Source organism: Erigeron canadensis, chromosome 1 (genome assembly GCF_010389155.1).
Source record: "Erigeron canadensis isolate Cc75 chromosome 1, C_canadensis_v1, whole genome shotgun sequence".
In the NCBI taxonomy this organism is placed as follows: domain Eukaryota; kingdom Viridiplantae; phylum Streptophyta; class Magnoliopsida; order Asterales; family Asteraceae; genus Erigeron; species Erigeron canadensis.
Genome location: NC_057761.1, coordinates 37,000,301 through 37,013,648, shown reverse-complemented (window position 1 = coordinate 37,013,648; position 13,348 = coordinate 37,000,301).

Genomic DNA, 13,348 nt, shown 5'->3' with positions numbered 1-13,348 from the left:
TGGGTGACTTTTAATTATTTCGTCTAAATCTTTCTTTAATTTTATGCAATCAATTGGCAAATCAATTTGTTTAATTGTCAAAGGGAATTTCGAGCAACACCTGTTTTCCAAACCATTTAACAAGCAACTAATCATTTCACAGTCCCTAAGAACGAACTCAGACTTACCTCTTTGCTATATTACAAACGATCGGGTCCACTGCCCGTGAGTGCGTAATAGTTAGTCCTTTGGTAGTTTTAGTTTACAAATATTAAAGCTCGATTTTGCACATCATCCACTCGGTCATGCCAATCAATCATGTAATCTTGTATCATAAACCTCTAGTTTATGACCACATGTGCTTCAATTGCACTTGACATTTTAGATCATATTGGAGAATGTAGTACATCAGTACTGTGAAGCCTTAATTCTCATTCAAATTGATATAACTCTTTTGAGTGTTTACACAATTCAATATAATATTGATTAGTCTCTAGCTATATCAAACAATAACAATGTTTGTAACGATAAAATGACAAAATTTACTAAACATGTAAGACCACTACAAACTTAACTCACACATGTATGTGAAACTCAAAACATTCAAGTCAACTATCATATAACGTTTTTAAATTTCATATACCCGTCGTATGAAGCAATCTTCACATATAAATTCATAATCTAATATGCATATCTCTTTTATTGGGACATTTTTCTTTTGCACATTGTCACTACTACTCATTGATCTTCTCATAGCATGACATCTTATCTTATCACCTTAACCATGTCTGTTGAGTCTTGGATTCGCTGATAAGACTTGCTCGCTGACGTGTGTCGTCAGCGAGTGTTCAGCGAGTCCAGTGACTCTCTTCAGCGGGTTGGATGCTGCCCAAATTTTTGGTCAAGGCGGGAAGATTTCAAACCAGATGAAGACAAGAGTCACATGGTGGTTCTTCCAACTGTAAAATACCTTATATGGCAAGATACAAGTTGGGACCAAAACAAGGTGTTGGATCAGGGATTCGCTGAGGAACTCAGCGAGTGGCTCATTCAGCGAGCTGTCAGCGAGCTCACTTATCTGCAAGCATATTCGATCTTCAAAGACTAAAGGATATGTTCAATGACTCACCGTCCAATATTTGTTAGTCAAATATGAACGGGAATTTGAAGATTAGAAAAATGGTCCCAAGGACACGTGTTGAAAAATCAAGATGAAGACATGTGACCTTGTACTACTTCGTTGCAGTGAAGTTTCTCTTTCATACCGTTTTTGGAAACAAACAAGATGAAGGAAAGAGGCTTCTGCAGATCTGAATGATCCACCAATAGATAGTTGACAACCTTCATGTGTCAACATCTACTAGAGTAGTCATGTGATTCCTTATCTGCCTATAAAAGGAATCACTTGACCTAGCCACCAAATGAGTTGGTGTGTTCCACTGTTTTACTTTATTCTCTCTAAGTAAAATTGTTAAGTTTTTGTGTGTTCAAAAACTTAACATATATTTTCTATTTATTGTTTATTGTTGTTGTAAAACAACCATCCATGTTTTCATCGTTTAGTTTGATATACATATAACTAAACAAAGTTCTTTACTTCTCATCTCTATTCTTGTTAATTCGTATTTACTTTACAAGTTAGTAAATTAAGACACAAGCAGTGCATTCGTGGACCATTAAGTGGTATCAGAGCCTCCGTTCCTAAATTATTGGAACAAGATCTGTTTGCCTCTTGTGCTTACATTAATTTCTTTCTTTTCTTTACATTTAAATCTAAATTTTTTTTCTTTTCTGTTCTAAAAGATGTCGTCTGTACCCACTCTTGTTAACACACGTGACTTTGGTTACGTTTCTATTCCTCCAAAATTTGAGCCAAAGGACTTTGGTTCATGGAAGGAACGAATGTTACTACACATAGTAGGTGTAGAACCATATCTTATGACCATTCTAAATGAAGGTCCTTACATTCCTACATATGTTCAAAGGACACCAGGTGCAACACCTGATGCTCCTGAAATTGTAACAGATCTAGTCAAGTCTAAAGTCCAGTGGACTGAAGAAGAGCGAAAGCTCGTCAATCTTGACTCTAGATTGAAAAACATGATCATCACCACCCTTCCCACTGAGGTGATGAAACTAGTCATTAAATTTTCCACTTCAAAAGAAGTCTGGGAAAGACTAGTAAGCACTTATGAAGGGTCAGCTGACTTGATTAAAACCAAGAAAATTGACCTCAAACGTGCTTATGAAAATTTCTTTTCTCTTCCTGATGAAAGTCTCGAGAGCACGTATACCCGATTTAAAGGGTTGCTCAATGACATGACAAACGTTGGCATTACCCATGACAATTTTGAGGTATGCCATAAGTTCATCGATTCTCTTCCTCTAAAATTGCAGAATCTTAGACAAATCCTCCGTACCACCAAAAAGATTCAAGAACTGGATCTTGAGGAGTTGTTTGGCACTCTTCAATTTGAAGAGAAGGCCTTGGCTCAAAACATTAGAGCCTCTGCTGAATCCAGGAGACATGCTGGCTCCTCTTCTGCTATCAGCACGTTTGCAAACCCCTTATCTGACCCTCTTGCTCTCATCTCTTCTGAGCCCATCTATCCCAATGATGGTGCCAGCACCTCTTCTCTTCCAGCATCCTTTCAAGCTCTTGTTGAAGAGCTTGATGCTGAAGAGAAAACAGGAAATGTTCAGTGATTTTGTAGAATTTTCCTTAATCGCTGGAAAGAAGTACTCCAGGAAATGGAACAACCGTAAGTCGGTTGATCCATATAAGCCTCCTGTGGATAAATCACAGGAGGAATGCTGGAAATTTGGTAGAAAAGGCCACTATCAAAAGGAGTGCAGGGTTTCTATCCCAACTCCTGCTGCTCCAAAATCTAACTCATTTAAAACTGCTGATGAATACAGGAACAAGTATTATCAGCTCAAAGCCAAAATGGCTGAAAGTGAAGAGGCCAAAACACCTGGCAAAGGTCTGGTCGCTGAAGAGCATGACTGGGCTGATTCAGATGACTCTGATGATGAGGAGTATGTTGACGCCATGTGTCTCATGGCTCTAGCTGATAGTGATGCGCTGACAAAAGACCAAGTCTCAACAAGTCAGTGGGTCAACGTCACTGTCAAAAAGGGATCACTGGGAAAAGGTGTGTGGTATTTGGACAGTGGATGTTCAAAATACATGACTGGCTCAAAAACCTTGCTGGATAACTATGTAGAGGCTGCTGGCCCTACTATAGTGTTTGGTGATAATTCTACCGGACAAACTGAAGGTTATGGTCTCCTCTCAAATGGGTTAATCAAATTCTCCAAAGTTGCCTATGTGAATGGATTAAAACACAATCTCATAAGCATAAGTCAACTTTGTGACGCTGACTACAAAATCATTCTTGATAAACATCAAGGGACTGTTGTAAATATAAACAAGGAAGTCGTATTGGTTGCTCCAAGAAAACGAGATGTATATCTCGTTGACTTCACTCCTATCAAAACTGATAGTGAGACTTGTTTCTTTGCAAAGTCAGCTGCTGAACTGAATTGGTTATGGCACAAGCGTATGTCGCATGTGAATTTCAAAACCATAAACTCACTGGACAAAAAGAACCTTGTTCGTGGCCTTCCTCCTCTCTCTTTCAAAAAAGATAGGCTCTGTGGTGCTTGTGAAAAAGGCAAATGCCATAGAGCTACTTTCAAAACTAAACAAGCCAACTCTGTTAAGGGTTGTTTTCACCTTCTTCACATGGACCTTTTTGGTCCAGTGAATGTCCAAAGTCTAAAGGGTAGCAGATACACTTTAGTTATTGTGGATGAATATTCACGATATACTTGGACAATTTTCCTTAATTCCAAGAGTGATGCTGCTGATGAAATCATTAAATTCATTAAGAAAATGGAAAATCTCAACAGCATAAGGGTCAAAGAACTCAGAAGTGATCATGGCACTGAGTTTAGAAACCACACTCTTGAAACTTTTTGTGCTGATCAAGGGATCTCACAAAACTTCTCTTCCACTAGAACTCCTGAGCAAAATGGTGTTGCTGAAAGGAGAAATAGAACTCTTATAGAGGCAGCACGCACTATGCTCAGTGAGTCCTCTCTTCCTAGTAGGTTTTGGGCTGAAGCAGTCAACACTGCTTGTCACACTCAAAATAGATGTCTTATTGTCAAAAGACATGACAAAACTGATTATGAGGTTTTAAGAGGAAAGAAACCTCAAATCAAATACTTTCATGTATTTGGATGTCCTGTCTTTATTCTTAATAACAAGGATCATTTAGGGAAATTTGATCCGAAAGCTGATGATGGTTACTTTGTTGGATACTCTTCTATCAGCAAAGCTTTTAGAGTATTCAATACTCGTCTTCAAAAAGTGGATGAATCAATTCATGTCACTTTTGATGAAAGCTCCTCTGCTCTTAGAGATATCCAACCATCTTCTACTGAAGAGATCTTCAATGAGTTCATTAACCCTCCTATGGAGGATGCTGACTCATATGTCGATGCTTCTTGCTCGCCTCCTTTTGATCAGCAACTCACTGAGGATGGTTCAGCAGACCCTGAACTAGAGCAAGTTGCTGCTCATATCTATACGATTGAGCCAGTTGAGCCAATCTTAAGATCAATCCATGCAGCATCAGCCAAACCTAGATCACTGGCTGATGATATGCAAGTTGATGACTCTGCTAATGAAGAGTATCATGATGCTTCAGCTAACACTGAGGATATGGAGTTTGCTGACAACTCCAACATCAATAATAACTCAACTCAGTCAAATAACTCAACTGATCATCCTGATACTGAACCCACTGTCACTATTGACCTTTCTTCATATAATCCTCTTCCTTCTGTTGATACTCAACTTGGTTCTTCAAGGGTTCCTTCACTTAAGTGGACAGCCAGTCATCCTGCTCACCAAATTATTGGTGATCTTCAGCAGGGCATTGTGACTCGATCAGCGACTAGAAACACATGTCTATATGTTAACTTCTTGTCAATGATCACTCCCAAAAATATCGGTGAAGCCATGGCTGATCCCTCTTAGTTGCTGCCATGCAGGAAGAACTCACTCAATTTCAACGACATCACGTCTGGTTTTTAGTTCCTTTACCACATGGTAAGGAACCCATTGGTACCAAATGGGTCTATCGAAACAAAATGGATGAAGACGGTGTTGTTATACGCAACAAGGCTAGGCTGGTTGCACAAGGTTATCTTCAAGAAGAAGGAGTCGACTTTGATGAAACCTTTGCTCCAGTGGCCAGATTAGAAGCTATACGCTTATTTTTGGCACATGCTGCTTATCGAGACTTCAAGGTCTATCAAATGGACGTTAAGAGTGCCTTCCTAAATGGAAAACTCGATGAAGAAGTCTATGTCGAGCAGCCACCTGGTTTTGAGGATCCAGCCAAGCCGCATCATGTCTATCATCTCTACAAGGCCTTATACGGTCTTAAGCAAGCCCCCAGGGCTTGGTACGACACTCTCTCTGAATTTCTACTTTCTAACAACTTTCAGCGAGGATCCATTGATAGCACTCTTTTCATCTTTCGAAAAGGTGCTCATATACTATATGTCCAAATTTATGTTGATGACATTATCTTTGGATCCTCGAGCACTAAACTATGTAAAAAGTTTAGCTCTCTAATATCTCACTTTGAAATGAGTATGATGGGAGAATTAAACTTCTTTCTTGGGTTGCAAATACGTCAGCTCACTGATGGTATTTTTATCAACCAGGAAAAGTATATCCGAGACATGTTGGCCAAGTTTGATATGTCTGACATTTCTCCAAAACTTACCCCCATGTCTCCTCCCAATAATCTCCATGCTGATCCTGATGGTAAGCATGTGAACCCCACTCACTATCGTGGGATGATTGGCTCGCTAATGTATCTTACAGCGAGTCGCCCTGATATCATGTTTGCTACTTGCTTATGTGCAAGATATCAAGCATCTCCCAGAGAGTCTCATCTTCTTGCTATCAAACGCATCTTCAAATATCTGAAGGGCACAATGACCTTAGGTCTTTGGTATCCCAGGGAGTCAAATTTTGATCTTGTTGCTTACTCTGACTCTGACTATGCTGGTTGCATGTTAGATCGTAAGAGTACCAGTGGAGGATGTCAACTGTTGGGGGGGAGATTAACTAGTTGGTCTAGTAAGAAACAGCATACAGTGTCCATCTCCACTGCTGAAGCTGAATATGTGTCGGTAGCGAGTTGCTGTGCACAAGTCCTTTGGATGAAACACCAACTCACTGACTATGACTTAGATTACACTAAGATTCCCATTATGTGTGACAACACAAGTGCGATTGCTATCACACATAATCCTGTTCAACATTCCAAAACCAAACACATAGACATTAGGTATCATTTCATACGTGACCATGTCATGAAAGGAGATGTTGAAATTTATTTCATCCCCACTGATGATCAACTCGCTGACATCTTCACAAAACCCTTAGATGAGAAGAGATTTAAAGATCTTGTCAGCAGGCTGGGAATGTTGAACGGTGACTCAACTATCTAACTTACATGTCTTGTGTAAGGTTAATTGGAGTCAGCAAGTTTAAGTTTGTCTAACTTGCGTTAAAACAAAATAAAGGCAATGGAAAGCCATAAGTTTCCATCTAGTCCAATAGCAAACGGTTATTGGTAAAGACTTATAAAATCCGTTGATCCTTGTTGCTTTGGGAAAAAGCAAAATAAAGGCAATGGAAAGCCAAAAGTTTCCATCTAGTCCAATAGCAAACGGTTATTGGTAAAGACTTATAAAATCCGTTGATCCTTGTTGCTTTGGGAAAAAGCAAAATAAAGACAATGGAAAGCCAAAAGTTTCCATCTAGTCCAATAGCAAACGGTTATTGGTAAAGACTTATAAAATCCGTTGATGGCTGACAATTTGCCAAAAATTGTATCTCAGCGACCATATGTGTGTCATATGCTCGCTGATACTTTATTTAAAATATGTTCTTATCGATACGTTCGCTGAGACATTTTCTATTAAATAAAATAAAACATATTAAATAAAACATAGGACTGGGTCTGAAACTCACTATTTCGGATGTAACTGTGTTGATGACGTGGCAGTCTTTTGTGCCACATATTATACACGTTTACAAAAAGTTACCCACTTGTTTTTACTCAAGTACGTCATCCGTCCACTTGAGACCATGACTATGCCTCTGTTGCTCTGTATCTGTCAAACGCATACGGCGCATACTCGAGTATTTTGAAAAATATCTTTTTTTCTTTTTCAAAACGTTACTCATAAAATGTTTTATATATATAAATATATATAGGGTTACAGTTGTTAAGCATCTGTAGATGTTGAAAATGAGGAGAGAGAAAAACTCTCTTTTGTCTTTTCGTTTCTGACCAATCACCTGCCTTCACCATACCCTATATATACATACTTCATACCCACTCTTCCTTTTTCATGCTTTCTTTCAACTATTCATTCTCTTCAAAATCTCTCAAAAATTCTTAATCTTCTCAAAATCATCATCTCTGCTTTCTTTATTCTCTGCATCTTCACAGTGTTCTTTCTTTCTAAACTTTAAAATGGCTTCATCTTCTCAAACTCCATCTGCTTCCGCCGCCACTCAAAAGTCTTATCTAAATTCTTCTTCCTTCTCTCCATCTGCCAATGTTGTAAAATCCTCAAAGATCTCTTTCAATGCTTCTGAGATGGTTGTTAAACCTAACAACCATCTCGGCTCGTCTGAAGTACCGAAAGGTACAAAAGGATATAAGCCAATACTCGATTTCATTCATGCTTCCCCTGCCAGTCACTGTATAATGGCAGATCCGGAGAAGATATATGTTCATCTTCTTCGTGAATTCTGGTGGACATGTAACTATGATGAATCCACCCAGTCTATCGTGGGTACTGTTCGAGAAGGAACAAAATCCATTTCTATCACTCCAACGTCGTTATGCCGTACTCTACGCTTCCCACAAGAAGATGAGGAAAATGTGTTTGTGGAAGCGGCTGGAGATGATGAGTGGAAGGCATGGTTGCCTTCCATCGGGTACAATCACAATTTGAGGAACCCTCCGGCCATCCCTAGCAATCCTCTTAAACAAAATCTCCCAGGGATATGGAGGGTTCTATTCACCCATGTGATCCAGTGCATGGGTGGAAACTCTGGGTCATATAATCAGGCGTCCTCTACTTCTATGCCTATTATTCATGCCTTGGCAGAAGGAAGGTTTGTAGATTTTGCCTTGTTGATCTTCAACGATATGAAGAACAAGGTCTCGCTGAACAACAGATCTCACACAGTGCCCTTTGTGAGAATTTTCTCCCTCATCTTCAAAGAGGCGCTGGGTGACGAGTATGATTTACCAAATACTGCCACGATACAAGTTGCACGGGTTGGCAGCAACATCTATAAGCAACCAGCTGAACACTTGGTTGCTCGCCTCACTCCACATATAAAAGAGGTACTCTTCTCCTTAAACTCTTCTTTATACCCCAAAAGCAGCGATTGGGAGGTAGCACTTCTTACTGATGAAGTGGCTGATACGGTCGCTGCGGACGTCGGAATGCCTTCTGAGGCTGGTTCGTTGATAAACCCCCCAGCGACCTCCAAATCCTCTAAAAAGACCAAAACAATTCCTAAGGCAGCGTCCCCAACTATAAATCTACAATCTTCACCCTCCGCTGTCGTCCCAAAACGAAAGCGGAGTGATTCAAAGGGCAAACCAAAGGTTAGGAAGTCCTCTACGCCCAAGGACGATAGTACCCAAGCCACCCCATCAGCAGCCTCCCAACAGGCTGTTGACGAGTTAAACGGGAGCAGCAAGCAGCCACCTCAAATTTCTGTAGGAGAGGTTGGTGAAGATATTGGGTTACCCCAGCCCACTAGAGGTCTTAGTCCAAATCCACCCCAAGTAAATATTCCCTCTTCTCTACAAATACCCTCTGAGTCGTTGACAACAGCCAGATCACAGGTGATGCTAGAGTCAACACCCTCTACGGCCGATGATACCTTGGTGGAACAACACACTGAGGTTGAGGCACCAGGTTCCCTTTCCCCAACCACTATCAATGTCTCGGAAACTGTTTGTGCAGGGACCGAGACTAACATTTTTGCAGACTTCGATATGGAAGATGAATATGGCAGCGAGTTTGATCCACAAGATTTTCATGCTGAAGTTACACTCGCTGCCGCTGAAGAGAGTGAAGAAGAAGTTGTTGTGGGTGAGATGTTTGAAGGTGATATGGGCTTCATAATGATTGGGGAGCATCAAACAAATGAAGAGATGCCCGAGATGCTTGCTGATATGCCTCCTCCTCCTTCCTACTCCCCAAGGACCACAGAAAGTTTTGAATCTATGGGGCACTTTGGAGAGTTTGAGACTGTGCTTAATGATGAAGAATTGCAAAGAAGGAAGGAGCTGTGCAAGAATCAACGTATTAGACCAGGAGTGTATGTTGAAGTTGAAGAACTGGATGATGAAGTTATCATGGAAGTGCCTCCTATGCATCATCCAGATTTCTTTGGCACTCCTTGCTCCAAGTACCCAGTCTCTCTAAGATCCCTAAGGATGCCAGAGCTCGACGATGAAAGAATATACACCGCAGTGGACTTGCCTGGATTTGACTATGTTGAAACGTATCAATTGCAAGAGCTGCTGAGAAGAATTCAGGTGTGCCAAAGTCAAGGGAATAGGCATGGGTACTTGTATGCGTGGTTGGTTGATCAGGTTGCCCAAGTACACTTAGAAGCGCATACAAATTTTCAATACTTGGTGCATAGCAGTGATAATCTCAATGATGGGCTGGCTGAGCAGAAAGATGTAATTATTCGAATGATTAAGGCTCAGCAGCAGCATACTGCATCAAATGAAAGGCTCTTCAAGCAGAATCAAACCCTTCTCAATGCAAGTATGAATCGGGTTAGTGTCTCAAACTCCTTTATCTCTGCCTCGCTAAATAAACTTAAAGAACAAATTGCTAAGTCAGCGACGGCAACCAAAAACACTGCCCTTCTCTCTTCTCTTCAACAACTCTCCCAATCGAATATTCTTTTTACAGCTCAACTCAATCATCTTCAAAACTCCATCAACTCCTTCTCTCGCAATCAACAAAATTTTCTGTCAACTCTCACCACCGAAATTGCCTCTCTCAAATCTTCCTTAAATTTCTCTTCATCGGCTACTGATAAACTCAGGATAGAGGAATCTATCAGCAGCCAGCGCAAACTTGAAAAGGAGGTCTCTGACCTTAAACAGATGATGAAAGAAATGATGGGTCTCCTCAAGAATAAAGTGGAAGTAGCAAGTACTCCAGCTACTTCCAAGGGGGAGAAAACTGCAATTAACGAGGAGACCCCAAATGCTGAAAAGGTCCCCCTCGCTGCCAAAGATCGTGTACAGGCAGCAAGTGCTGAGGGGGAGCACGCTGAAGAAAGAAGTGCAAAGCCCGCTGAAGTTGCGACAGCGAGGCCAATAAATGTGTCAGCTTTCAAACCAACAGATGAGTTTCATGCTGCCCTTGTAAAGAAGTATGCTGAAAAGGGAAAAGCAGCAGCAGTAACTCAAGGCAAACCACCTAAGGTTCCCATCTCAGCAACTGCACAAAAAGATAAGCTCATGTCCGGAGTTCTTCCCAAGTCTTCTTTAGAAACATCTGCTGAACTCACTCCCACTGAGATAGTCATTCAAGAAGAGCTGAAGAAAAAGAGAATTCAAGAAGAACTATCTCAGAAACTGATAAGTGAGCTGATTGTTAATGAAGAACTTGAAGGTGCTGATGATGAAACCAAAAGGTTAGCTGAGCAGTCTGGTGGTTTGGAAGCACTCAAGAGGAAAGAACTTGAATTCTTTGCGAGTAAGGAGAAGAAGCTTGAAGAAGCACGCCAAGCCTATCTTACTTCAAGAGAGGTAAGGCAAAGAAAAGAAGAAATCATATGGGTCAAGCCCACTCTTACTCAGCAAGGAATGAATCTTCAAGTTCAGAGGAAAGGTGTGCCCAGGGTATTCACTCTTAAAAATGTCAAATCTGACACCCTTGGGCCCACTGAGTGGATCGAGATCTATAAGCTCATCAAAGACAACAAAACACCGGTCTTTGATCCACTCATAAAGATGGCTGGTGATCAAATCAAGCAGACAAGGAGGATGGAAAAGAAATACAAAGTCAAAGATTCCTTGCTCAGTGCTGCCAGACATCCATACTCTCCTCCCTCTCAGCAACCCAGAAGCGGTGTCAAGAGGACAGCTTCTGGGCAGGTTACATCCTCACTCCCCACCATGCCTAGAACTTTGTCAAAATCTGACATTGGGGAGGAATCTTCACTCCACCTTCGCATGCCTTCAAGACTACTTTTCGTGGAAGGGTTGTACAGTGAAGACTTGGGAGGATTTCGCTTCACAAATGTTCATAGTCATGAGCTCTTATTTAGGACCAGTGAACACTCTGCTGCTCCCTCTGGATTTCTTGTAAAATTAAGGAAATACTGCTCAAGGACTTCAAACAATCCAAGATTCATTCAGCTGATTGATGAAAAGCTGATGAATTCCGAGAGACAAAAAGACAAGGCGTTCATAGAAGCAAAACAAGAATCTGTGTGGGAGTAGTTTTATACTTGTAACTTGTTTACTTTGCTGTACTTGTAACTTGTTTCTCATATATAAAATCAGCATTGTATCAAAAATCCCTTGTCAAATGTTTGTTAGTGCAAGCCCTCTATTCAGCTAAGTCTCCTCAGCGAATAGGGGGAGATTGTTGGATCAGGGATTCGCTGAGGAACTCAACGAGTGGCTCATTCAGCGAGCTGTCAGCGAGCTCACTTATCTGCAAGCATATTCGATCTTCAAAGTATTTGTTAGTCAAATATGAACGGGAATTTGAAGATTAGAAAAATGGTCCCAAGGACACATGTTGAAAAATCAAGATGAAGACATGTGACCTTGTACTACTTCTTTGCAGTGAAGTTTCTCTTTCATACCGTTTTTGGAAACAAACAAGATGAAGGAAAGAGGCTTCTGCAGATCTGAATGATCCACCAATAGATAGTTGACAACCTTCATGTGTCAACATCTACTAGAGTAGTCATGTGATTCCTTATCTGCCTATAAAAGGAATCACTTGACCTAGCCACCAAATGAGTTGGTGTGTTCCACTGTTTTACTTTATTCTCTCTAAGTAAAATTGTTAAGTTTTTGTGTGTTCAAAAACTTAACATATATTTTCTATTTATTGTTTATTGTTGTTGTAAAACAACCATCCATGTTTTCATCGTTTAGTTTGATATACATATAACTAAACAAAGTTCTTTACTTCTCATCTCTATTCTTGTTAATTCGTATTTACTTTACAAGTTAGTAAATTAAAACACAAGCAGTGCATTCGTGGACCATTACAAGGATTTTCTCTCTCTTACCCGTTTTGGTAAAGAAGACAAGGGCTCTTGCATAGAAGTATAAGGAGCCAATGGGACGTCGACAACCACCATCTATCACCATCAAAGTAAGGCTGTCTTGACCTAATTCCTCCTCTATAAAAGGAAACACAGCCGCATTGTATCAAGTGTGTTTGTCACCTCCAAAGTGTGTGTCACTTGTAATTGTATAAGTTTTTAGTGTGTCTAGACTTAGCAATTACTTTGTTCATTTGTATTCTTGTAAGTCAAGTTTGTAATATCGATCATCTATTCATCGTTTAATCAATGATACATATGATTATACTTGCATAGATTTATTACATTTGAGCTTGTCTTTGTTCTTGTTGTTTACCTTCTTATTTACTTTTTTGTCTAGCTTAATTATAACATAACTTGTGCATTCGTAGACTGTCAAGTGGTATCAGAGACACCGTTCCTAAGTCATTGGAACAAGATCTGTTTGCCCTCTTATGTTTACATTAATTTCTGTTCTTATCTTTTTCTTGAAAACCTCTTTTCTTTAAAACAAGAACATGACTTCTGTTCCAACTCTTGTGAATCAACGTGACTTTGGTTACGTATCCATCCCTCCTATATGTGAGCACAAAGATTTTGGGTCTTGGAAGGAAAGGATGCTTCTTCACATTGTTGGTGTGGAACCTTATTTAATGACCATTCTCACTGAAGGTCCCTTTATACCCACTTATGTCCAAAGGACTCCAGGTGCTACACCCGATGCTCCTGAAATTGTGACTGACCTGGTAAAGCCAGAAGTCCAATGGACTGATGAGGAGCGTAAGCTAGTCAATCTTGACTCAAGGCTTAAAAACATGATCATCACCACTCTTCCTACTGAGGTGATGAAGCTCGTCATCAAATATCCCTCTTCCAAAGAAGTATGGGATAGACTGGTCAGCATCTATAAAGGATCTGCTAACCTCATAAAGACTAAGAAAATAGACC